Genomic DNA, 27,744 nt, shown 5'->3' with positions numbered 1-27,744 from the left:
TCATAAACTGCTGGTTTGTGGAGATGGGCTTTATTAAATAGCTCATGTTAATTGTGAGCTGACATCCCCTATTGGGTCATGCATGTGTGACCATGTTGAAAGAGAAGAATTTCAGATGAAGGGCCCATTTATTTAAACAGATCTATCCTCCACAGTTCTACTAAATAAGCCCCAATTGTGTAGTTTCTACAGATCCTTCCATTTTGCATCTATCTTCTCATGGGATTTCAAGGGAAAAAAAAATGAGAGGAAACAGGTGTCCCACTGAGGAGTGGTGGTTCCGTTCTCCTACTGATCAGTTATGTGATCTTTGGAGAATCAGTTCATGTGGCCGCACCTCAGTTTCCCCTTCCATTCAGTGGGCAGAGTAACGGATCCCCTACCTGTGTCTCAGGGATGCTGTGACTGTTTGAAGAGATACCACGTGTCAAAATGGTTCTACCGACGTAAGCTATTATTACATAATTTAGATGTTTTCTACACCCATCAGGATTCATTTCAGAACGCTGTTGGCTGTTCTTCAGTGACAGTCATGTGTTGCTCTCATGAGTATAATTGGGCGGCAAGCCATGCGGCTTCCTGGATTAGTGAGTTTTTGTTTACGAAGTTTCCAATGTTTAGAATTTTTTCTCCATCTTTGCTAATTGGCTTTAAATGCTAGTAAGGAAGAAGCTGCTACTGACAGTAAATTAAAATTGCCTGCATTTCATTCCTTTCCAAGCCTTGTTTATCCAAGCCAGAATTTATTTTTTGTTCAACATTTTAAAAACCTTTATTATGTTAGGTGGTAAAGCACACAGAGAGGCATGCTCAACGCTTGAGCTCCTTTGGTTTTCTTGCATTCCATGATGTTGTGTGTGCGCATGCGTGTGTGTTCGTGCATGTGTGTGTGTGCATGTGTGTACACATGTGTGGGAGGGAGGACTGAGTACCATCTTGGATGGCTTTCAGGCCTCTTGACACAACCATAAAGGGAAAGCTTGGGGCTTGTAAAGAACTTTACCTACATCTTCTTCAATTAAACCAACCATTCTGTTGGTTTTTCTGTTTCCACTGATGAGTTTTCTTCTATTGTTATTGCATTTGTTTACTTGGGCTGCCATAAAACAAAATACCACAGACTGGATGGCTTTAACAACAGGAACTTATCCTATCTCAGCTTTTAATGTATAACATATTTTCCTCAAGGTTTTATACTAATTTTAGGCATAAAAAAATGGCCTTTGCCATTTATGAGTTTTGTGTTCTGAAAAAAGTTACAACCTCTCTAAGCCTTGGTTTCCATCTCTCTACAAATGGAGAAAATATCGCTTCTGTGCAGGTTTTGTTGTGAGATCAAGGACATAACGTACAAAGCCTGGCACCAGGTAAGTTCTCAGCAAACATGTCTGTGTGGGTAGATCCAATGTCCTGGGCCAATGCTGGACAGGCCCCTTCCCTACATAGTCCTCAGAGAAAAGCAGAACCTGGGACCATGTTGAAGAGCCTAGGATTTGTAGCGTCCCCGCAAGAGTCAGTGACCCACAGTAGGGAGGAGCGAATATATGCTTTCCAGCCTGGGTCTCAGAGACCATCCTAGAATCTTAATCTCAGCACCCATCTTACTCTTTCAGTCAGATAACCCATATCAATTTAAAGATCTCTACAGAAAAGAAAATGGGCCGGGCGCGGTGGCTCAAGCCTGTAATCCCAGCACTTTGGGAGGCCCAGACAGGCGGATCACGAGGTCAGGAGATCGAGACCATCCTGGCTAACACAGTGAAACCCCATCTCTACAAAAAAAAAAAAAAATAAATGCAAAAAACTAGCCGGGCGAGGTGGCGGGCGCCTGTAGTCCCAGCTACTTCGGAGGCTGAGGCAGGAGAATGGCGTGAACCTGGGAGGCGGAGTTTGCAGTGAGCTGAGATCCGGCCACTGCACTCCAGCCTGGGGGATAGAGCGAGACTCCTTCTCAACAACAACAACAAAAAGAAAATGACAATTCCCTCACCTCTCTTTCTCACACCCCACCCAATGCTACACCAGAGCTTTCAAAACTCAAATCTGTGGGTATGAAAACCCTCCTGCTTACTTTTACTAAAAACAAGATAATCAGGGACAAAAGGTTTGATATCACGAGAACATTAACTGAAAAGCAATTACTCAAATCAGCGGCTATGGAAAAAGGCAAAAAGAATTAATTAGCAGCTCCATTTCAAGTTAGAGAGAGAGTGAACTACGGTAGAGCTGTTGGGATCACAGGCTCTGAAGTCAAGGTCCCTGGTCTCAAATTCCAGGCCCGCCACTTACCAGCGGTAAGGCATGGGTCCAGTTGCTTAACCCCTCGTCCCTAGTTTCCTCCAAATGTAGTGGAAATAAAATAATATATATAATGCACTTAGAACATCACCTGGCGAGTGGCAAACACTCAATGAACATTAGCTGCTGCACTTACCATTATGATCACTATCGCATAAAGGCCACAGGATGCAGGTGCAGCGATGACTCACGGTGAACGCAGACAGGTGTGTGCACCACACTGTGCTGCGGGACACCCTGAAGGTGACGAACAGGATGACATGGCTCCATTTCCATTGGACCCACCAAGTTTTAAGCAACCACTGCACATAATCTGAGCTCACATCATAGCCATCCTAAAAGGCAGACAGTTTCATCCCATTTTTGCTCATCAAATGAGTTATTAGCCTAAGGCCACAAAGCTAGTAAATGATGATGGAGGGATTCAAGCCCAAGCCTTTTACTAGAGCTTAATGAGAAGGTTTAATGACTAAACCATGGTGAAGAGCTCAAGGGAGCTTAGACCCTTGCCTCTTACACACCCTACATCTTGTCTGAGCCTCTTCAGAAGAGACTGTGGTAGACCAGGTGGCTCCATTTCAGAAGAGTCCATTATGACTTTATGATTTCCCACACAAAGCACATGCAGTTCAATGTAACCACAATCATGTGAAAGGCACATTCCCTTCATGCCTGGACCCCAGCACCTGCCTTTGTGCCTTACTCCTTGCCTTCCTCTATCCTTTCCTTCATTCCTTCCCTCCTTCATTCCCTCTGTCGTTTATCCCTCCCTTTCTTCCTTCTTTCCTTCTCTCCCTCCCAGCGTCCTTCCTTTCTTCTTTCTTTTCCTCCCTCCCATTCTTCTTTCTTCCTTTTCTTTCCCATCCTCCTTTCTTCTTTCCTTCCTTCCTTCTCCTCTTCATTCCTTCTTTTTAATCACTCCTTGTTTCTCCTTCTGTGAAATGGGTATAATGATATTTTCCTGCCTCTGTATACCAAGGTTTTTATGTGAATTGAACGAATTCCTTCATAAGATATCTTTGCTTACATGACAAAGGTGGTGAGCTTCTGGGTTTTTTTTTTCTTTGTTTTGTTTTGTTTTTCTTCTTAAATTTCTTAACAGCCCCAGACTCCAGCTCTGCAAGATGGCAGGAAAGCCTTCAACAGGAATTGCTCTGGAGAAGCTAGGAACCTCAACAACTGCACATCATTCACCATCAGCTGACCAGAACGCTCTGTGCAGAACAGAAAAGCTAAATACATCCCCTGACCTGCAGCTTTACCTCATCAAAAAAGATGAAAGGCACAATCCCTGCTGCTTTTGCCACCTAATAGATAAAACTAGCATTGTATCTGGATTACAGGGAAAAAGAAAGCATCTCCTGGGCTGGTGCCATGCACACTCCTTATTCCTCCCCAGGCTATTCCATTCCAAAGGAGAAAACCAAACATTTCAAAAACCAAACACAGTCTCTTCAGCACAGAGGCCTCAAACAATGTTCTCACTGAAGATGTGTCACCCTAGAAAAGTTTATTTCCAGGGTTGTGCCAATCCCTACTAATAAGCAGTTTTGCAGGCAAGAACACGGTGCTGGTCAGAAAGTCCATGTTACCTGATGCTTGGTGCCTTTACTCATCTGTTAACAACATCTCAGATCATCTGCTTGGCTTTTCACGTTTGAATTTCCCCCTAGAAACTGCTTCAGGCACAGAGGGAGAGCTGTGATCATTTTTATTTTGTTTCATGTCCAACTGTTCCACAATCCAGCTATGAGAGAATTGTCAGCTTTAGTGGATTCCTTTTCCAAGCTTTTCATAGCCATTGCGAAAGACATTCATTCGGTCGTTTTTCTGTTTCCACTGATCAGCTTTCTTCTACTGTTACTGCATTTGTTTACTTGGGCTGCCATAAAACAAAATACCAGAGACTGGGTGGCTTAAACAATAGGAACTTACTGTCTTATAGTCCTGGAGGCTGGAAGTCCAAGAACAACGCGTGGGCAGGGTTGGTTTCTCCTGAGGCCTCTCTCCTTGGGTTGCAGATGGCCATCTCTCAGCTGTGCCCTCCTACGGCCTTTTCTCTGTGTATCTTCATCCCCAGTGTCTCTTCCTGTTCTTATAAGGCCACAGTCATATGAGGTAAGGCCCCTTGCTTTTGACTTCATTTCACCTTAATGATATGGCTTGGCTGTGTCCACACCCCAGTCTCATCTTGAATTGTAGTTCTCATAATTCCCACATCATGGGAGGGAGCCAGTGGGAAATCATTGAATCCTGGGGGCAGTTGCCCCCATACTGTGCTTGTGGTAGTAAGTCTCATGAGATCTGATGGTTTTATAAATGGGAGCTCCCCTGCACAAGTTCTCTTTGTTGGCTGCCATGTAAGACATTCCTTTGCTTTTCCTTCATCTTCTGCCATGTTAGTGACGCCTCCCCAGCCATGTGGAACTGTGAGTCAATCAAATCTCTTTCTTTTATAAGCTATCTAGTCTCAGGCACACCTTTATTAGCAGGGTGAGAATGGACTGATACACTTAATGACTTATTTAAAGTGCCTGTCTCCAAATACAGTCACATTAGGCATGAGGGCTCCATATATGAATTTCAGGAGGACAAAATTCAGTCCTTAACAGTTACACAGTGTATTTCATTTCCATATCCTCGAGATGAAACTTTGTGGCTTCTTTGTTCTTCTGCTCTTATTTCCTGGGAAGGGGGCTTACAGGCAAGGTGAGGGCTGACTGGGTATCTTTAGCCCATTTCTGGGCTGGGAGACATGGTCCTGGATACTCAGGCATTGGTTCTGGCTGTGCAGGAGCTCTGTTGACAGGAGCAGATCCATTTTAGAGCCACTGCTCTGACTTTGAGGAGTTCTCATGCTTCCATGAAAACCACATAAAAATGAGAACATTATCAATTTGGACGTTTCAAATGAGCAACCTAAATGCTTAATGAGGGAAATGAAACGATCATTAAAAATACAGACAGACTCAGGAGCATATTAAATACTCACTTCTTGTAACTAGAGGCAGAGAGCCTTGGATAATTACTCTATGAACTTGCATGAATGGCTGGATGCCTTTAGAAGAGTGTAATGTCTACATACAAGCGAATGTGATGAATATATCACCTACCACAAGTAAGTTAATAAGTAGAAGCTGTACCCCTTGATCCACACGTTTTTAGAACCTCCCTATAACTGGAGAAACGCTTGAAGCTTTTCGTGAGGATTCTGAAATCGTACGTGAAAAACACTTTCAGTGTATTCTGCAGAACAGACAAAGAGAGAGAAATGAGACAAGCTCTCCATTAGAAGGACGAATACCTTCTCCATCTTAGTGAAGGCCCACCAGCTCACATGGGGCCGGTGCTCCTGCTGTCCTCTCCATCTAAACTCTAGAAGCTTCCTCTCCAAGGATTCGGTTCTGGGCTCCTTTAGAGTCCAGCTGAGGCCAAAACTCCTCCATGGAATATTTAGTCCACAATAACCACCTTGTCCTCTGAACTCCTACCTGTCATCTGGACTTGTGATTTTGGTTTTCAAGCTTACTGCTCTGTTTAACTATTAGATTTGTCACTGGAATGGGGCAAAAGTATAGGATTTCAGAGTGGGAAGGGCACAAGGAGACTTTCTAACTGATTTTACAGAGAGAAAAATGAGACCATGGCCAGTCGAAGATATTCTGTTACAGCAGGCCAAACAAACTAAGACTGGCCTATGGAAACCTAGGTCAGGCATCTTCACTGGTACCGAAGGCAGGCGTGGTGGTTCACACCTGTAATACCAACACTTGAGAAGGCTGAGGCAGGAGGAAGGCTTGAGCCCAGGAGTTTGTAGACCAGCCTGGCCAATATAGGGAGAATCTGTCTCTACAAAAAAAAAATGTAAAAATGAGCCAGATGTGGTGGCATGCACCTATAGTCCCATCTACTTGGGAGACCAAGGCAGGAGGATCGCTTGAGCCTGCGAGGCAGAGATTGCAGGAAACAGAGGTCATGCTGCTGTACTCCAGCCTGGGCAACAGAGAGAGACCCTGTCTCAAAAACACAACAACAACAAAATTGAGATCCTGAGAAGCTAGAGGACTTGCTTAAGGACATGTTACTAGATGGAAATAGAGCCCAGTGAAGTATCCTGTTCTCTTCAGTGGAAGGCCAAAATTCTCCCCTTCCCATAAGCCTATGAAAGCCAAGTGGCTCCTGCATCCTGCCACATCCCTGATGACCAAACACGTGGCACCCGCACGTGGCCAGTCCGGGTGAATGCCTGCCTTCCAAACACCAAAACAGGCCAAGCAGCAACAAGGACAGGAAGCTGAGGCATTCTCTCGCTCTCCTGGGAACTCTGGGCCTCCCTGTTCTGACCGTAGGTCCTATTTTCATGTACTTTCCAGCTCACCTTTTCATTTGGTCAGAGGTAGCATTTTGCCCTGTATCATCTATATCTTGCTTTGGTAAAATTGCTTCACATCTAATGAAAATATCATCTGCCAGCTTACAACATTTTATTGCATTTGAGATATCGATGGCCAGAGGGAAGTTATTAAGAAGTGAGAGCTATTATCTGGACAGAGCACAGGAATGAGTCATTATCCACTGTGTTTCTTCCAGCAGTTTCATGAGAGATGAGACAAGCTGGTGGCAAGTTTCAGTTAGTCCACATCACACACCTTCTGCTCTGGAAATGTGAGGGTCGAGCGAGCTGGAAAATGTGTTTGTTTCCAGACAGCTCCCCACCAGCTGCCTGGAGACGCAGCCTCTCAGAGGTCTGGTCCTGAATCCAATTTGTCCTCTCCATGGGGCGAGTCTGTTGATAAAGGTGACAATGAAAGTTACAAGCATGTCAGTGAGAGATTGCCTGTCCAAACCTCCTACGGAGGGAACAAGGGATAACAACAAACAGCAGGTAGTTTCTTAAAGATCTCTCACCTGCACCTAAACGGCATTCTCTGCCAAGCAGGGGCTGGGTGTTTGCACGTTCTTCTGCTAGGATTCACCCCAGTCCTGCCCATCCACCCGCCCCTTTATTCTCACTCCGTCCACCCATGACCTTTCCTTGTTGGTTTTGATGCCACAGTAATATCTTCAATGCCATGTTAGAATATCCTTTCCCTCTGACTTCTACTCAGAGTAACTGATGTCAAATGACACATACACACACATGCACACATGCACACACAAACCCACACTTACACAAACACATGCACACACACACAGAACCGCACACATGAACACATGCACACACACACAAATACAAACCCACACACGCACAAACACATGCACACACACACAAACACACACGCACACACAGGCACACACAAACATACACAAACACAAACATGCACACACATGCACACACAGGCAACATGAGAAAGCAGTACGACTTGGAGGTGAAGCTCAGCTCTGCTACCCAGTGTGAATCGTGAGTACCCATCATTTCTGTGCCTTTTATCTCTGCCTGTAACATGGGACTGGTGACACCAAGCTCCCAGGGTTGCTGTGAGGATTGCGTGGATAATGCACATAAACATTCAGCACCGTGGCAGGCACATGAAAGGACTCATAAAACCGTAGCTAAGATTTTTTATAGATAACAAGGAAATACTCCTAACTTCCCTCCCTGTACTTGGCTGTATCACCACCTCTTTGTTAACACCTGTGCTATTACTAAGAATCATAAAAGTTGTGTACAGTGTCATGTTCCTGTAAGCACTGAATGAAAAGTATTCTATTAGGGAGAAGTCTCCCGTTGTAAGGCAGAACATAGCCATAAATGGTTTAAAAAATTCACTCAGTGCATTGCTGTAAGCAAGAGAGGTAACTATAAATTAGGCACTGAGAAGTTCACATGAAGGTATCCACCACAATCCCAGACATCAAAACTCCTACAGTCCAATGGCTAAGACATGAATTAATATTAATCCAGGAGACTAATACAGAAGATAATATTGACACACACTTCTGAAAGGTAGGGCTATGCTGTGCATCTCGAGACACAGGCATACGCATTTAACCAAAGCCCAACATACGCAGAGTGGAGGGTGAATCCGTGGATATAAGTGAAGGGGCAAGACTAAGCAGTAAAATGAAGGTAAGTCTGACAACAGTTCCAAGGGGCCGATCAGGCAGGAATAGCAGGGGAGGGACTCATCATGGAAGCTGTGCTGAATTAGAGAACTGAAGGATGGGAAAGACTCACAGACTGGGAGAGAGGAGGCCCAGCACGCTGGACAGGGAATCAGCATTCCCAGGCTTGCAGGTGGAGCACAGCGCCCTGTTCTGAATGCAGAGGAGGCACTGAGATGTCCCCGGCCACTTTATGTCACCAGAGCAACCACCAAGGTGCCGCCACCATCGTTCTCAGCTCACTAAACACTGAATGGAATTTTTTAACCATAAAGTCGGCTTCCTCAGAGTCACCTGGGGAGTGCTGTAAAGAGTCTGGGGTCCAAGCCAATCCCCGGAGATTCTGATCAGATTGCACTAAGGAGCATCCCAAGTGACTCTAATGTTAGCAGACTGCATCTTGGAATTGGCCATGGTGGAGGTTGGGGCACCAGATGCCCTGAGAACCCTACAAGGGACGCTGCGTGTGAAGTGGTGGTGAGGAATATAAGCTCAGGAGAAGTGGCAGACAGAGGCCAGACACGGCTCGAGCACACAGCCATGCAGAAGAGAGAGCATTTTGGACAGGCCAATCCCAGAATGCAGTAGGAATGCTGACAGTAGCAGGGGCAGGGGTGTTTGCATCCGGGTGCCTGGCTGCAGCACAGGATATGCCCCGAAATATGGACACCTGTGATAAAACATCTCACTACTAGTCCACTAGTGCATTATAGGTGCCTCAAGTTCAAATGCACCCAGCACTTTTCTTATTAAAGTTCTGGGAGACATGTGTTGAACGTGCAGGTTTGTTACATCCGTATATGTGTGCCATGGTCGTTAGCTGCACCTATCAACCCATCATCTAGGTTCTAAGCCCCACATGCATTAGATATTTGTCCTAATGCTCTCCCTCCCCTTTGCCTTACCCCTCAACAGGCCCTGTTGTGTGATGTTCCCCTCCCTGTGTCCATACGTTCTCATTATTCAACTCCTACTTATGAGTGAGAATATGCAGTGTTTGGTTTTCTATTCCTGTGTTAGTTTGCTGAGGATAATGGTTTCCATCTTCATCCCTGTCCCTGCAAAGGATGTGAACTCATCCATTTTTATGGCTGCATAGTATTCTATGGTGTATATGTGCCACATTTTCTTTATCCAGTCTATCATTGATGGGCATTTGGCTTAGTTCCAACTCTTTGCTATTGTAAATAGTGCTGCAATAAACATACGTGTGCATGTGTCTTGATAGTAGAAAGATTTATAATCCTTTGGGTATACACCCAGTAATCACCCAGCACCTGAGCCCACCCACAAACTGTTCTCAATTTCTAGTCCAATCCCGGCAGTCCACTTGGATATCTGTGGCTTTGTAGCTGGCCATCGTTCTAACTCCTGCCTGAGCTCCGGGCGACATTCCTTGCATGGCCTGGCCAGCCTCTTATCACAGAAACTAAGAAGCCAGCTTTGGGTCTCCTAGCTGGGGGGAAAAGGACACCCATGTGCTTTGGCTCTGGGTTGGGTGACTGGACAGGACAGGGATGACAGCAGAGTCTCCAAGGTGATGCCCAGGCAGCAGTCAGAAAGGCTTCAAGGTCAGCAGACAGGCCCGACATCCACAAGCAGGAGTGGCACGGCTCTCTCAAGAATGTCCCCAAGGAGCAAGGGGAGCCATACCCCCGGGCCTGCTCTTTGATGTCAGCCTATCTTCAGAGCCTTGATAGCCAACCTTCCCAGTATCATCTCAATAATTCTGTTTTCTGCTTAAATACACCAAAGCTCATTTCAGTAGATGACAATGATGAAGTCCTTGTCAAGCCTTCATTAAACTAGAAACCTGACAGTCTACATGATTCCAAAAACCAAATGGACACTTTGACGCCCTTCATTTGACCACAGGAGACTCTGCTATGAGTCGGATCATAAAAACGAAATAACAGTGAAGCCACTTCTGCAAAAAATGTGCCTCCTGGAGAAGCTCGGCCTTTACGAAATGCCTGCAGCCCAGATCTGGGGGCACCCACAGGCATGGACCATGTTACACTATAGGTCCTTTACCCAAATTGCTTTTGATTTTTGAAATGTGCAGGTTGCCATTGTTGCCAGACCTGTTGGCATAAGAATGCATATTTGAGGCTTATTAAGGATGCTCGTTACACAGGAGGGAGTGATGGAATTGTTCTAGCTGTGCAGGGAAGCACAGAGGGGAATGTGTCAGCTCCCGGGCCTTCCATATCATTTCTTGCGTACAGCGCACGACCTGAGGCCTCGGGGTCCCCTCTACCTGCCTCTGAAAGAAAAGTCATTTGCCTGTAGTTGAATAACCTCCCCTTGCCAAGACTCTTCTGTATGGCGAGGCTCGAAGCCGTTTCCAATTAACCTTTCCCATGAATGCATAGGGGCCCAGTGAAGTGGGCAATTTTTGATGCTTTTCTTTAGCTGCTTTTACTGTGACCGTCTCAGATAAGAGAAATGAATTGGAGCAATTCTACAGTGAGTCTTCGGATGGATTTTCTGTTACGAATAAAACTTGCTGTCAAGCTACTTTGGCAGCTCTGTTTTCATTAAAGGTCATCCAGAAAGTGGCTCCATGACAGCTACTGCCAGCCCCTCCGGTCCCCCAGCGACTTCCAGTGCGGTTCACACAGTGACATCTGGTGGCCAGAAGGTGTCCTTGCGATGAAGAGGCAAGAAAATGTGTCCATGTATCTGTGCGTCCATGTATCTGTGTGTCCACGTACATGTGTGTATCTGTATGCCTCTGTGTGTATATCTGTGTGTGCATGTGTGTATCTGTGTGTACATGCATATGTGTGTCTACGTATTTGTGTGCATATGTGTGCCTGTACATATACATCAGTGTGTTCATGTATCTGTGTACCTGTGTGCATGTATGAGTGGATGTATGTATCTGTGTGCATGAGTGTATCTCTCCGTGTGTATGTATACATCTGTGTGTGTGTGTGCACGTGTGTGTGTGTCTGGGTATCGCTGTGTGCATATATGTGTATCTGCATGTCTGTACATATATGTTCACGTGTTCGTGTATCTGTATCTATGTGCACGTGTTTATCTGTATGAGTGTCTGTAGCCATGTGTGCACACTGCATGTGTATGTATCTCTGTGTAAGTATGTATCTCTGTGTGCCTGTGTGCCCATATATGTGTCTGGCTCTATCTGTGTACATGTCTATGTCTGTGGCATCTCAGAGTATGTGTGTGCACATCCATGCATGGAAAGAAGCTCAGGGATGCCTGGAGGCTCAGCAGGTAAACGTCCTGATGACACCCTCCAGTCATTTAACCTGCTTGGCTCTCCGTGTCCAATACTTTTTATTTTCTCTAGTCCCCAGTCTGGGACCTTGCTTTGTGTAGAGTAAACACAGTTCCTTAACTGGCTAGTTTCCCCTTCCCTTCTAAGAAATTATGTGAGGTACTTAGGATGAAGTTTTGTCAAAATATTTCCCATACAAATGTACCACTAGCAGCTTCTACTTTTTCCCCAAACTCTCTTCTCCATAAGCGAAATGACAGAATAACGCTGTGTCCTGGTCTACAATATAAAAGAGAGAAAACAAAACTTTCCCCCTTAATTTCAGTGGTGGCACATTCTCTGGGTTTTACCCAATTCCTCCACAAACTGCCTCTTAGTCCCACCTCTAGGTATCAGCCCATCAGATTCCATTTCTTAAGCAACACACTGCTTAGCAGGGGACTGTGGCTGCAGAAACAGAGAATAAGAGGGAACCAGCCTTGCTGCCGAGCCAGGTATTTGAAGTATTTTATCTCTCTTTCATCAGTGACAGAGGCATTAGCTGTATTTTGCAGATAAGGAAATCAAGATTAATCAGGTGGGCAGGTAAGCCCCATACATGAGATCTCACCTTGAGCACTGAAGGACAGAACAGAATTGAGAGTTGGGTCAAGAGACACACCAAGCATTCAGAGGAGAGAGAGATCACTGAGACTCCAGCAGCCAGGGAGTGGGGAAGATGGAAGCTGAGCTGAGAAAGAATTTGGCAAAAGTTACTGAAGGCAAAGAATGAGGGAAGTCCCCTATAAAAGGTGGTGGGACCTCTGTGAAAGACAGCCAGGTGTCTGTCTTTTTTGACGTGTGAGGGCTCAATAGGACCTGTCTAAACTGTAAACTGTGTATTAGGGAGTAGTGGAAAATAAGTTCAACTAGAGGAGGTCAGATTTTAGAAAATGACAAAAAATTGGCAGGGGAATTTACATCAGACGGGTGGAAAACGGAGAGCCACTGAAGGCTACTTACCAGGCTGTCAAATGAAGAAAAGCTTTGTAAAGATTTTCCCATTTGAGATAAAACTTCTTACAACCTTAACTTGTTGGCATGGGCCCCCACCAACAGCATGTGTAAATCTATAAGGCTCTATGTTAGTGCGTCTTATAAGGAACGACATCCATCAGTGGTTACGTGGAACTCATAAGTCATCTGATGTCATCATCCCTACAGCGACAGAGCAGGGTAGAAGCAAAGCTCAAACTTGTCTTTATTCCCACAGGAAAAGCCACATCCATTCGACACTCCAACCAATATTTACTGAATGCCTGTTGTTTGCCCAGAACTCATGTAGATTCTGCAGAGATGGCCCAAACAGACATGACTCCTACCCTGAGGAAGCTTACCGTCCAGCGAGAGAGAGGCTCAAAAATCCACCCCTAAATGCTAATGACGCACTCTGCACTGCACTATGGAGTAGGAAGGAAACACAACTTGTCATGGTGGGCAGTCACAGTGAGGCTAGGGACTCATTCGAGGCAAACTGTCTTAGAACCTTGCAGAGAAGATTCCTACTGAGACCGGAAGGGTGAGGAGACAGGGAGGCAGAAGGCAGGAGGAGGAAAAGTCAAGAGAGAGGGTATTGGCCACAACTTGCTCCTAGCCCATGGGAAACAAAAAACAGAAGTTTGTTTTCTCCCTCTTCCAAAACTCAACTCACACATCCAGTCCTCCAAAACCTCATCTACTCCTAGACACAGTACCATCAACCCTCCTACTAGGAGGTCGTTGATCAAGTGCTTTCCATCGGTGTATGTTTGTTTACCTGTTTCTCTATGACATTGTGAGCTTCATGAGAACAAGACCCTTTCTTCTCCAAATTGGCATCTGGCACCATAAATGTAAGATGAATTGAGCTGGATCCAAAGTGCCTGCATGAGATATTCATTGCAACACATCAGCTTCACCCATCATAAATGCTTATGCACTGCTTCATCTGTTAGGAAAAAAAAACAAACAAACAAACACACAACTCTGTGAAAAATCAACTTTATAGGCCGGGTTCACATCTGTAATCCCAGATGTGTGAGGGCTCAACAGGACCTGTCTAAACTGTAAACTGTGTGTTAGGGAGTAGTGGAAAATAAGTTCAACTAGAGGAGGTCAGATTTTAGAAAATGACAAAAAATTGGCAGGGGAATTTACGTCAGACAGGTGGAAAATGGAGAGCCACTGAAGGCTACTTACCAGGCTGTCAAATGAAGAAAAGCTTTGTAAAGATTTTCCCATTTGAGAAAAAAATTAAAACTTCTTACAACCTTAACTTGTTGGCGTGGGCCCCCACCAACAGCATGTGTAAATCTATAAGGCTCTATGTTGGGAGGCCAAGGCGGGTGGATCACCTAAGGTCAGGAGTTGGAGACCAGCCTGGTCAACATGGTGAAACCCCATCTCTACTAAATTAGCTGGGTGTGGTGGCAGGCACCTTGTAATCCCAGCTACTCGGGAGGCTGAGGCTTGAACCCGGGAGGTAGAGGCTGCAGTGAGCCGATATGGCACCACTGCAGTCCAGCCGGGGCTACAGAGTGAGACTCCATCTCAAAAAAAAAAAAAAGAAAAAGAAAAAAGAAAAAGAAAAAGAAAAGAAAAGAAAGAAAAAGAAAAAATCAACTTTACTTCTTCTCTCTTTTTAAAAAAAATTTTATATAGCCATATTAGGTGTGCACATTCTTGGGGTTCATGAGATATTTTGATACAGTCATGAAATGTGAAATCATCAAATCATGGAGAATGGGGTATCCCTCCCTTTAAGCATTTATTATTTGTGTTATGAACAATCCAATTACACTCTTTTTAGTTATTTGTAAACATGTGATTAAGCTATTTTGACTATAGTTACCCTTTTATGCTATCAAATACTAGGTATTTTCATTCTTTCTACTTTTTTGTACCCATTAACCATTCCTGCCTCTCCCCTACTTCCCACTACCCTCCCCAGCCTCTGGTACCCATCCTTCTCATCTCTGTCTCCATGTGTTCAATTGCTTTGATTTTTATGTTCCACAAATAAGTGAGAACATACAACGTTTGTCTTTTTGTGCTGGCCCTATTTCACTTAATATAATGATCTCCAGTTCCATCCATGTTGTAAATGACACGATCTCATTCTTTTTTATGACTGAATAGTACTCCATTGTGTATAAGTACCACATTTTCTTTCTTCTTTTTAATCTTACTAAATTCCTTGATTGAGGGTCTAAAACTGGGTAATAATATAGATGGTCCCCAACTTACAATGGTTCCACTTTTGATTTTTCAACTTTATAATGGTGGGAAATCAACATGTATTCAATAGAAACTATACTTTGAGTTACATACAGCCACTCTGTTTTTCACTTTCAGTATAGTTTTCAGTAAATTACATGAGATATTCAACATTTTATTATTAAACTGACTTTGTGTCAGATAATTTTGCCCAACTGTGGGCTAATGTAAGTGTTCTGAGCATGTTGAAGGTAAGCGAAGCCACATTATGATGTTTGGTAGGTTGAGTGTACTATATGTAATTTTGACTTAAAATATTTCCAATATATGATGAGTTTATCAGGACATCACCCCCTAATAGATCAAGTAGCATCCGCAATGTGTAGGCCTGTTTGGAGAGTATTTGGAGAACCTGCAGAGGTAGGCTAGGAAAGGTAGGGGATCCTAAGCTAGAAATAGTCATTTGGAGTATTGCAAAATCAAATAATTACACAAAAAAGTTGAAGGATTTGGAGCAAAATCTAAGTGTGTTTATTCATTTGTTTTTTAATGGTCTCAAAAAAGAAGATACAATCAGGGGCAGGATATGTCCTAAGTGTGCAAAGACACCCTCCAGGAGGGGAGAATCCACATGGGATGAAAGTGTCAGGGTGGAGCTCTTCTACTTCCTCACCTGCTGTCCAAGAATGAAATACCCAAGTACTCGTCAGGCTTGTTCAGCTGATTGAACTTGGAATGAACAAACCAAAGCCATTCCTGTGACCGTTGTTCATGAGAAGGAGCAGAGAAGCCAGCCACTATTGAGGGAAACTTCCTTACTCTGAGTTATATTACAGGTGGAGAAGTTAAAAGTCATCCTTGGCTGGTCACAGTGGCTCACACCTATAATCCCAGCACTTTGAGAGTCCAAGACGAGTAGATCACCTGAAGTCAGGAGTTCGAGACCAGCCTGACTAACATGGAGAAACCCCTTCTGTGCTAAAAATACAAAATTAGCCAGGCGTGGTGGCACATGCCTGTAATTCCAGCTACTCGGGAGGCTGAGGCAGCAGAATCGCTTGAACCTGGGAGGCGGAGGTTGCGGTGAGCTGAGATCACGCCACTGCACTACAACCTGGGTGACAAGAGCAGAACTCCATCTCCAAAAAAAAAAAAAAGTCATCCTTACAATTAGGTCTTTATTGAAACTGAAAATTGATAGGCATCCATCATGAAGTTTCCGAACAGAACCACTGTGAGGATTTCCTTCCTTGCACCGAAGGCAGTCTCCTCTGCTACTTAATGTTTATGCTTGGCTGGTTTAACCAAGATACTCATTCTTGAAAAGAAAAATAATGACCATTGAAGCACACTAACCAAATGTCCCTTAGGTTTGTGTGTGGTTCATATCTGGTGTCTACTTGACTGGATGGAGGGCTGCCTGACAGCTGGTGAAGCACTGTTTCTGGGTGTCCATGCAGTGATTTCCAGAGGGGATTGATGTATGAGTCAGTGGCCTAGAGGAAGACCTGCCCTCAGTGTGGGTGGTCACCAGCCCATCAGTTAGGACCTGACTGGAGCAACAAACAGGCAGAAGAAGGGGGGATTCACTCTGCTTTCCTTCTTCCAGAGCAAGAAGCTTTTTCTACTACCCTTGGACATCAGACTCAAGGTTCTTCAGCTTTTGAACTCTGGAATTTGCACCAGATGCCAAGCCAGGGGCTCTTGGACCTGGCTGGGGGCTTCACTCATGACTTCCCTAGTACACAGGTTTTGGGCTTGAGCTCAGCCAGGCCATCGGCTTCTCTGATTCTGCAGTTTGAAAGGGGCCTACTGTGGGACTTTGCCTCTGATTGTATTGGCCAGGTCCCCTAATACCTCTCCTTCGGTTGATCATACTGGCTCTGTCTCTCCAGAGAACCCTAACACAGTTTGATGACAGCTGAATCCTGCTTTCCTAACACAAAGCAGGTTCTAATATTTCACAGGCACTCAGTAGGAATGTGTAGGATGAATTCATTAATTAATTAACGAACAAATGCCTGATGCAAATGCTGAGACCCTAGTGGCACCAAAACTTTAATGAAAATTGCTTCAGAAACAAAAGCTGTTTCTCGACTGCCGCATTTGAAAAACTCTGCAGGTAAAAAATGAACTAACTAATCTTCATAACTAAGCCATAGCCCAACCCCCACAGGGCAGACCTGCCCCAATTCCAGCTTCTGCCCTGAGCCCAGGCCCCAGGCTGTGGACTGACAGCTCCTGACCCCACCCCTCTAGTCCAGGCTTCCCATTGTTGCTAATCTCCAGGCCACCCATGGCTCCACAAGCTTTCTTAGCTTTTCATTATCTTTGTAACAAATTCCCTACATGAAATTTCCTTTGTTCCCAGAAATAGCACAACCAAGCATAGTCAACTATCAATTTTCCTAAGGCACTCATCTGCCCCGCAGTTTATCTGCAGAAAATCTTGCTTTCAACTTCTTAGGAAGCTAATTAAGCAAAATAGAAAAGAAAGACCTTTGTTGAGACCACCCACAATCTTGTGTTTGCATTTTCTGCTCCATGTATTCTGTAGCCCAACAAGTGATCTTTCAAACCAAAACATGTAATTACCTAATTATCTCCTCAAAACCTGGAGATTTATGTATTAGAAATCCAGTGGAAAGAGAGGAGAGGCGGGGGGTAACCTCTATAGAGCCCACGGTTCTGCCTCCATCTGAGAGCTGATACTATTTCCTGAATTTTAGAAGCCAGAAAAAGTTTAAACGGATGAAAATGTTGAATAAATTAAACAACTCTCATCTTCTTTTGAGTTAGATATTCATAACGTAGTTTCATCATTTTTTAAGATTACGGTGCCAACCCATAGTAGAAACGTTAATAAAAGCAGAAAGAACAATGTTCAGAAAGTCCTCCTAGGTCTTGGTTATTTTGATTAGCTAGATAGTGCCTTCATAATTTTAACATCTATAATTCACTGAATTGATAACCATTTACATATATTTTTAGTAAGAAACTACTACGTAAAAGCCCTGAGTTAATAAAATAAACCCTAATTATTTATTTAACAGCAGATTGAAAATATCCAGATGTTCTAACATGAGGAACAGAGGGCTAGCTATATAACCCTGAATGGGGAGCAAACCTTTCTCTGGGATATGGCCATGAAGAGCCAAGGGGAAGAGGAGGTCTCACCCCATCTGCACTCATAGCTGGATAAATGCTGACAATCAATAAATGACAGATGTCTTATGAGATTATACTCAGGTTCCTACTCAGATAAAACTGGAGACAAGACTGATTCTCCTGTGCCATCTTCCTCCATGGAGTACTGCACCAGTCAAGGGCCAAGTGAGTCACTGGAGACAGTAGGTGTCTGTCTGTTGAGGGAGCTTCAAACAAAGCTCCATCGGTTTTATGGACCTGTGGTCAGGGGTAGCATTCAGAGTGGAAAGTACTGAGAACTGAGTAGCAACAGGGAAAGATGTCCTCAGGGTTTCCTTCTCCGGCCTCCAGTGACGGGGAGGAGCCTAAAGAAGATCTAAGAAGGAAAGCTGGGCTAGAACTGCAAATATGCAAAGAGCAGGGGGCCAGGGGGCCTGAGTCCTTGACCACAGCTCCTTCCAGAAACTGTAATACACGAGCCACACACCAATCCCAATGTGGGGAGGGCAGATTCCCCAGCAGCCCTGCCACACAGACGTCTGCCATTGCCTACGGTTGGGTGTGAGAAGTCCCATAGAGGTTTTTAACCAGGATCCTGACTCCTCAAGTCTGAGTTAATTCATATATAAAACTCCTTTTAAGACATTTTTAAAGAGTTATTTTTCTCTACCACCCTGAAATTGTCACCATTTTGCTGAAATGAGAAGCAGTCACTTCCAAACCAGGGTAACGTATTTATGGGTCTCATGGCCCTGGACACGTTTGCTCTGCACCCATTCCTAATGTTTTCCCTGCTCTGATCTATGTCATGGGGCAACCGGTCCCTACAGCTGCATCTCCACAGTTCCCCCCTCTCAGCCAGCCTCTGGCTCCACTGACCAATGGAAAAGAGTCGCTGTATGCGGCATTCAGCAGCAGTGCTTTCTCCACGGCCAAGCCTCCAGGCTTTGGGCCAACACCTCCTTACTCCATCCCTCCAACCCAAGCTTTCTACCGTTACTAATCGCTAGGGAACCTATCGGCACCTTTTGGTTTCTTAGCTTTCCATCGCCTCTAAAACAGCTTCCCTGTAGGAAACTGTCTTTCTTTCAAATACAGTCATTTCTCTCTTCTTGGCTGGAGTGTGACTTTTACTATGTGAGTTACTGTTGACCATAAAACCCATCTCTCATTCCCCTACCTGGTCACTCATCAAACAACATTTCTTAACATAATGTTTACAGTGGACCAGAGAAGGAAGTTAACATTTTCTGCAAGAAGAAATAGATAAAGAAAAAAATAAAGGCAACACGAAATCATCCTATTAAATTTGAGCAGAGATATTTTCAACAAGATCCCACTATTGTACCCTAAATAAGGAGGTTAGCTGGCTGCTTGGGTGCATCTCCAAGTGTCATTGGGGTCCTAAGGCTATTTTAGAAATGGAAAAGGTCCTTTATCCCAAGGCAAATATTGATAAAAGAAATTCTGGGCTTCAGTGGACTGAGGCCATTGTGGATAACCTGTTGATAGTTAAATAATAAGAGTCTAAAAGGAGCAAAATTTGATTATGAAACTTGCAGGAAAATAATTCCAACATAATTGTGTCTCGGAATGATTGATAGAGGAACTGAAAAGCACCTTAAAAGAGTATCCAGTTCAACCCTCTGAAGTTTATCAATGAAGTGACTACGGCTCTGAGAGATGTGGCTGTAGAGACTCTGACAGCCCTGGAGAAAGACATTCTCTGTGCTTGGATACATCTGAGGGAGTGTAACCGGGCCACATCAGGAACACCGAGAGCAACCAAGAGGAAAGTGCAAATCAAGTTCCAGGAAGTAAGAAAAAGATTGTAAAGAGGACGGACACAGTGGCTCACGCCTGCAATCCCAGCACTTTGGGAGGCCGAGGAGGGCAGATATCCTGAGGTCAGGAGTTTGAGACCAGCCTGACCAACAGAGTGAAACCCGTCTCTACTAAAAAATACAAAAATTAGCCGGGCATGGTGGCAGACACCTGTAATCCCAGCTACTCAGGAGGCTGAGGCAGAGAGAACTGCTTGAATCCAGGAGGCGGAGGTTGCAGTGAGCTGAGATCTTGCCACTGCATTCCAGCCTGGGTGACAGAGCAAGACTCTGTCTCAAAAACAAACAAACAAAACAATGGAACTACCTGAGACTGGGCAATTTATGAAGAAAAGAGGCTGGAGAGGCCTCAGGAAACTTACACTCATGGCAGAAGGGAAGGGGAAGCAGGCACGCCCTCCATGGCCAGAGCAGGAAGAAGTGAACCAGGCACGGGGTGCCACACACTTTGAAATAACCAAGTCTTGTGAGAACTCACTATCACACACTATCATGAAAACAGCAAGGGGGATTACAATTCAACATGAAATTTGGGTGGGGAAACAAATCCAAACCATGACAAAGGTAAATGTTGCACTGTCATTTCCTGCTTGGCTAAATATCTCATTTACAAGCCAAATGTTTAGTTTAGGTTAGGTTAGTGTGGTGGTTAGTTTGAATTTAGGCTTTAGGTTAGGTTAGTGTGGTGTCTTTAGTTTAGACTTTAGGTTGGGTCAGTGTGGTGGCCTCAGTTTAATTCAGACTTTTTCCTCTCCCATGGTATGAGTTTCATGTGGCTGTTGTAACAAATGACCACAAATTTGTGGCTTGAAACAATACTAATTTATTGTCTCATAGTTCTGAAGCTCAGAATTCTAAAGTGGGGCTCACTGGGCCAAAATCCAGGTGCCAGCAGGACTGGGAGGTTCCGGAAAAGCAGCAGGGCTGCACCCCCCTCAGGGCTCTGAAAGAGAATCTGTTCCTTGCCTTTTCCAGTTTCTAGGGCTGCAGTCCTTACGCGCCTCAGTTCGTGGCCCCTTCTCTCCAATCTCTGCTTTCTTTGCCTACTCTTCTGTCTTAAAATCTCCCTCAGCCTCCCTCTTAATAATGACCCTTGTGATTACATTTAGGGTCTGCCTAGTTAATCCAGGGTAATCTCCCACCTCAAGATCCTTAATTTGATCACATTGGCAAAGACCCTTTTCCCATATAAGGTAACATTCACAGGTCCCAAAAATTAGAGACTGAATATCTCTGGGGCTATGATGCAGCCTGTCACACCCACCCCCATGCATGAATTCCAGATCCCTGGAATGTTAAATGGTTTCTCTGAAAAGTCAGCTGGAATGTTTGGCACATGGTTGCTGAGTGATAAGTTCTCCGTAGCTAAAGGGAGGCTAACATCAGCCCTCCCTGACTAGTGTTCCATTGTCTAGCCTGAACAAATTGGCATTTTCAAATGCTTTAAATTGCATTGCCTAGTGGGTAACAGACAAAATTTTCCACATATGTTCAAGATGACAAAATTATATCAAGATGCCTTGCCTTTTGGGAGAAGAATCCACCCATCAATTGTCATTTTACAAAAAATTATGAAAGAGAGTCGTTCTTCCACCAAGCATTTGCTTGTTATGGTCCAAAAGTCTATATTTTTGCTCATTTGAACGTTCAATAACTTTTCATTTAGGGCTGCACTGAAGTGTGTCTTTTTTAAGTCTTTTAAAGCAACAACCTGACATCCTAATTTAAGTTAAAATCCAATTGCATGTGATGCTACCAATGAGAAGAAACTAAGCGAGGTGACAGATGAACTGATTTCTTTTTATACTCAGTTAAATTCATATATGCAGATTCCATGACAATTACATCAAAATTTACTCCTCTGCCTGGGGGGGATGGTACATTTCTTTTGATTTTGATTGGAAAGTGCCTTCCAATTGCAGAAACTTTAAAATGTGAAACAATGATCTTCTTAATATGCAGAAACATGATGATGAGTTTGGGTGAGTTTCCTCCCTGCTCTTACATTTGTATGACGACATAAGATTACAACTTTACTAATACATATTCCAAACTAAATTTGCACGACCTGTGCTGTCAATTCCTGTTGTATGGCCCCTAAGGTAAAGGTAATATAATTTGATGGTAAATCAAGTCAGTCTGCCAGAAAGTTATTTCCTGAAAATCTTACTAATTCTAAATTTCTATTCAAATCCATCTCTGATCTGGTATATTTTTTCTAGCATTACATATTATAAAGTCAAAAAGTCCCTTCGATCTGCATAGAACATTACCCTTTGAACAATAAAAATGTCACAATATCTTCTGTACCATAAATATCACAAGGTATTCAACTTTAAAATTCAACTCCGTGATATAGTACTTAGACTAATGTATTTCACATGCTACATAGGAAAGGTGTTTCTACAGACATTATTAGGATTAATCTGTGATCCCAAGGAGGTTCATGATGGTGTGCCATATATTCACTCACTCTTTCCTTCATTCATTCATGCATTTATTCTTCATTTAATGAGCATATGTTTAATAAGCATCTCTTCCAACTAGGTCCTAGAGAAGTACAAGATTAAGAATTCAATATAGCCTGCAATCCCAGCACTTTGGGAGGCCAAGGTGGGTGGATCTCTTGAGCCCAGGATTTGGAGACCAGCCTGGACAACACAGTGGACCCCAGCTCTACAAAAAATACCAAAATTAGCCTGGTGTGGTGGCATATGCCTCGGGTCCCAGATACTTAGGAGGCTGAGGTGGAAGGATCAACTGAGCCCAGAAGGTAAAGTCTGCAGTGAGCCCAGATTGCACTACTGCAGTCCAGTCTAGGCAACAGAGTGGGATCTTGTCCCCCCAAAAAAAAAACAGAATTCAAGATAAATCTTTAAAACTATACTAGTTAGGAAGGAAAGCATGTGGACAAGTGTTACCATCAATATACGTTCAACGTCGTAAGGGGGCACAGAGGACCAGTGATATTTGCCATCTGAAAAGTCATGGACTAGTTTTCAAAGAAAGAGATATTTTAACCGGGTCTTATAAAATAATGGAGATATCAAATGCACAGAAAACTTTGTGTGTATGTGTGTGTGTGGTGTGTGTGTATCTGTGTGTGTGTGTGGTGTGTATGTGTATGTGTATGTGTATGTGTGTGTGGTGTATGTGTGTGGGTGTGGTGTGTGTGTGTGGTGTGTATGTGTATCTGTGTGTGTGTGGTGTGTATGTGCATGTGTGTGTGTGTGGTGTGTATGTGTGTGTGTGTGGTGTGTGTGTGATGTGTGTGTGTGGTGTGTATGTGTGTGGTGTGTGTGTGTGTCTCTGCTAGTGAGAGGTCCTGTGGTTGTAAGGAGCTTGGACCATAAAGCAGGTGGCCTGTACTCTAGTTCCACTCTGCCCATGTACTCCGGGTCTCCAGGCACATCACGTCCCCTCTCTGGATCTCTGTGCTGGAATAAACCATCAGGTGCATTTTAGGTCTACATTGTATGACTCACATGCTCCAATCTGACTTTCTTCTCCCGATCCCATCATCACCATGGTCTCTCTCAGGCCCTCCAGGACACCTGGCTGATTCTGGATGAGAAGGAGAACAAGCATTAAACCACTGCACAGGAAGGTGACCATCCTCGCACCGTATCCTCTAAGCCAGGACATTTGGTCGATTGACCAGACTGATCCCCGTCCTGGAGATGGCACAATGGCCATCGCTGCCCATAGCTGGAGAGCAATCAGCAGAGGAAGGGGGATGCCTGCAAGTCATACCCTTGTCCCTGTCCTCTCCAGATGGCAGGCACTTCAAGTGGGATCCGAGCATGGCTAGAGTCTCAGCAGGAGCTCTGGGTGGAGGCCCTGGAGTTGCCTATCACCTCTTCCCCATAGGAGACGTCCATGTGTTTTCTTGCATCTCTTCTACCTCCACTCCTTAGTCTCTCTTTGTCTAATAATTCCAACCTCCGTCTTTTCTATCTGCTTTCAAAGCTCTCCAAAAATATTCTCACCCTGGCCAGATGCAGTGGCTCAAGACTGCTATCCCAGGACTTTGGGAGGCAAAGGCAGGAGGATAGCTTGAGTCCAGGAGTTCGAGACCAGCCTGGGCAATATGGCAGAACCCCATCTCTACAAAGATAAAAATATTAGCTGAGTGTGGTGGTGCGCACCTGTAGTCCCAGCTATTTGGGAGGCTGAGGTGGGAAGATTGTTTGAGCCCAGGAGATCCAGCCTGCAGTGAGCTGTAGCTGTACCGCTGCTCTCCAGCCTGGGTGACAAAGTGAGACCTTGTCTCAAAAAACAATAACAACAACAACAACAAAAACTATCTTCACCCACCACATCCAGCACCCAACTAGGTTTGAATGCTCCTTAAATCTCTATGACTAATCTAATGCTGCTTCTCTACCTGTCATTCTCTGCTTATACTTCAAGGGTGAAATAATGAGGCTTCTTTCTGACTCAACCCATTTCTCTATCAAACTTCGTATCTCCCTCTTCTCAATGTCTGCTAAAGTGTCCAGCAGTATAACAGCCATTTCACATATGCGATGTTATTTCTCCGGTACAACAACTCTGTGGTGGTTTTTTAACAGAGCAAACAGTATATGAAATGTTAAGGGTCTTACCCAAGTTCTTACTGACAGCAATTGGCCAATTTAGAAATGGAACCAGTGACGATACGATTCTGAATTCAAGTCTTTGCACTACAGTGTTTTGGTACTTTTAAAAAGTCTCCAAAGAAAATTATTTTGTTCTTCCTTTATATTATAATACTATGTGTTCCCTTTTTAGTACAGTTACTGTAACCTCCTGAGACCTGAGACATTGGTGTATTCATTTCTATCCCCCAAAGGGGTTTATACAGCCCTGGGCATACAGCAAATGCTTAATATTTGTTCAATTGAAATTATCTAAAGCATGTTCCAACTTCTAGCTCCTAAAAAGCCTGAGGTTTTACAGACAGGAGGTTAATGACCCCTGTTTTGTTTCTGTTTGGATGAGAAAAAGTGACTATGCCGTTGAGCTGGTGCAGGCTGTGCCGGAGGGCGGGGCCGACCTTAGTTCAGTGCTGAACTCCAGTGCTGCTCCACTTCTTATGACAGCTGTTGGCATCTTCTTGCAGCTACTGTTGACAGTTATCACAAATAATCTGAGTCTTCATCTAGTTCAGTGTCTAATTCAAATCTTGCTAATGCCAACAAATAAATGACCTGTGCAGGAATCAGGCATAACCCTGCAGCTGGTGTGCCTAGATCTGGTTGGCTTTGCTCTGACCATGTGCTTTGTTGCAGAGAACAATGTGGGAGTGTTACGGACAGTAGGCAAGGCGTGAATGATCAGCTGCACAAAAGACAGTGAAGTTCAAAGCCCAAACACAGATAACATTTCTTCAGATGTTCCATCATTTCAAGGTAAGCTGGAACTGGAGAATGTGGAGATATGATATCAGGGACAAGCAAAAGGAAGTGGACTATGTGGACGGAGACTCAAAACTTGCATTCTAACGTAAAATTATTTAACTAGTTAATTAACTCAAGGCTAAGCAGTTCTGGGCAGGGTCTTTCTCCCGTTTCCCTAAATGTCAAGGAGGAGAAAACATAATTGAATCTGTTGCTCTGTTTCTGCAAGTGTGGAAAGATTAAATCTCCTGTTTCTAGGCTCCCTTTAACTCTTACAGTTTGTAACTCCTGTCTCTGGCCAGATCATATAAAATGTTTCTAAATAATGAGGTAGACAACGTGACCAAGGAGCAAAGCCCCTTTGAAGGTTTCCTACACCCATTTATTCCCTGTTAAATGTTACGTTCAAACAAGACTTAGCTGTATAACATAAAATGCTTTCATTTCTGCCCCTCAAGTTGGGCAATTGGAATTAAGAGTCCTCTTTATGATACTGAATGCATATAATATATTGAACAGAGCTGACTTTTGTTTGCTTAACAAAAATAGTCATGTGCTTCCTCTCCCCCATAACAGTTACAAAAGTTCATCACGATCATTAATAATGCTAGCGATGTCTAAAATTTATTGAGTGCTGACTATGCGCTGGTGACTGTGCTAAGAAGCTAAGGGACCGTACGAAGAATTTACATATGCTGGGGATGAATGGCTGAGAAGCGTCTCCGCAGTGTCAGTGTGGCCTCTTCAGGGAAGGTGTAGGTCCTTTCCATCACAGAGGAGGAGGTATTCTCTTATTGCTTTCCCCAGGACAGAGATTAAGGCGTTGGTTACATCCACTCATAGCCTCCCCAGAGAGGAATCCCCTCAGATTCTGCCTAAGCAAAATCTGCTATAGGAATACTATTAAACCTCAAACAAAGAGACATATATTCAATAAGTGAACTCTCAGAATCCACAAACTAGACAAACTCCAAGCACAGAGACATGTTACAAGAAGGTGATGCAGTGAACTTTAGGATTTTTGAGTAAGGACAATGGATTACATATTAAGTTTTCTATTCCTCAAAGAAGAAATTCAGTACTGGTGCTAGGTACATTTTATGCCCACCTGGAGATTTTTTTTCTAAGGATCCCAACAATATATTCTAGAATCTTATTAGTAAAAGAAACTACAATAAATATATACATATGAGGTTGTATTAATTAAAAGCTTATTCTGTTGAGTGCATTTACAGAAAGATAATTAGCAGCTGTATTCCTGAAAAACCGGAGGATAAGCATAAGTGGTCGCCATGTCATCCTTTTCCTTTTTTTTTGTTTTTGTTTTTTTGAGATGGAGTCTCACTCTTGTTGCCCCGGCTGGAGTGCAATGGCATGATCTCAGCTCACTGCAACCTCCGCCTCCCAGGTTCAAGCAATTCTCCTGCTTCAGCCTCCCAAGTAGCTGGGATCACAGGCATGCACCACCTTGCCTGGCTAATTTTGTATTTTTAGTAGAGATGGGGTTTCTCCATGTTGGTCAGGCTGGTCTTGAACTGCCAACCTCAGGTTATCCACCGGCCTCGGCCTCCCAGAGTCCTCGGATTACAAGTGTGAGACACCGCGCCCATCCCATGTCGTCCTTTTCTACAAGTACTTGGAAAATGACCTTCCACCCAAACAGAGGATTTAAGACTGGCCATTTCCTTCCAGCCTGAGTAAGAACCCAGTGCTTATAGATGGATTACAATTACAGTGAATATTATCTACCGTTTATCTCTAAGGAGGAAAAACATGAAACGGTTCTCAAACAGCGCATTTTTGCATTTTGAAATTTTAGTGCTGCAATTTCTTGGCTCAAAATATTTTAGCTGAGAAGAATATTTTCTCTGGTGTGGAAGCATCACCTATTGAACAATGTCAGAAGGAGAAAAAACTGGCTTTGTTGGAACTGGTTGTTCTACAGTGGCAGGCGTCAGGTTCAATTAATAGATACCTAGCTTGAGAGCACACGCCCAATCTATACCATCATCACCTACCTGAAGCCTAAAGAAAACAGTGTCTAACCATTCCTAGAGGAGAAGGCTCTTCTTAGCTGACTTACCCTACAAGATCCTGCACCATATTAAGTGGAGCTTATTAAGTACACAACAAATACCCCATCTGCAAGCCATCTGCTTTTCAAGTCCAAATGAACTGTTCGTACAAAAACGGTGCCAAGTAGCTTTCTAACTTTTACTTCTAGGTTTCCCCAGAGCTATCCAAAAGTAGGACTTTTCCTCCACCTGCTAAGTCTTGTATCTAAATTGTTTCTAGAGACTTCTTGCGAGGGACTTTAAAATATGCTTTTTAGTTTTTACATCGGAAACATTCCAGAAGTTTCCCACCTCCTCCTTCCATCTCCTTCATAGGCATTAGGTTTTAAACAGATTAAACGTGGAGGTTTGATTTAATCAGATTGTTTCCTCTCGATATTTGGAAAAAAACCAAGCTGTTTCAATGGCGA

General features: G+C 43.9%; 1 long non-coding RNA gene across 3 annotated transcripts in view; it reads right to left on the bottom strand.

Moving 5' to 3' along the window:
• Positions 1-6,811: 6,811 nt before the first annotated feature.
• LOC117063585 overlaps positions 6,812-27,744 on the bottom strand; it is a 58,651-nt gene continuing 37,718 nt past the window's right edge. For all 3 annotated transcript variants that reach the window (XR_004428998.1, XR_004428999.1, XR_004429001.1), the window contains exons 5-6: positions 23,364-23,442; positions 6,812-7,084 (exon numbers count right to left, since the gene is read on the bottom strand). This is a non-coding gene — a long non-coding RNA (uncharacterized LOC117063585). The remainder of the gene's footprint in view (positions 7,085-23,363; positions 23,443-27,744) is intronic.

The sequence above is a fragment of the Trachypithecus francoisi genome, unplaced genomic scaffold (assembly GCF_009764315.1).
Source record: "Trachypithecus francoisi isolate TF-2019V2 unplaced genomic scaffold, Tfra_2.0 Contig01558, whole genome shotgun sequence".
Taxonomy (NCBI): Eukaryota; Metazoa; Chordata; class Mammalia; order Primates; family Cercopithecidae; genus Trachypithecus; species Trachypithecus francoisi.
Note: the sequence above shows the minus strand (reverse complement) of the source record. Positions and strands in the feature narration are given on the sequence as shown.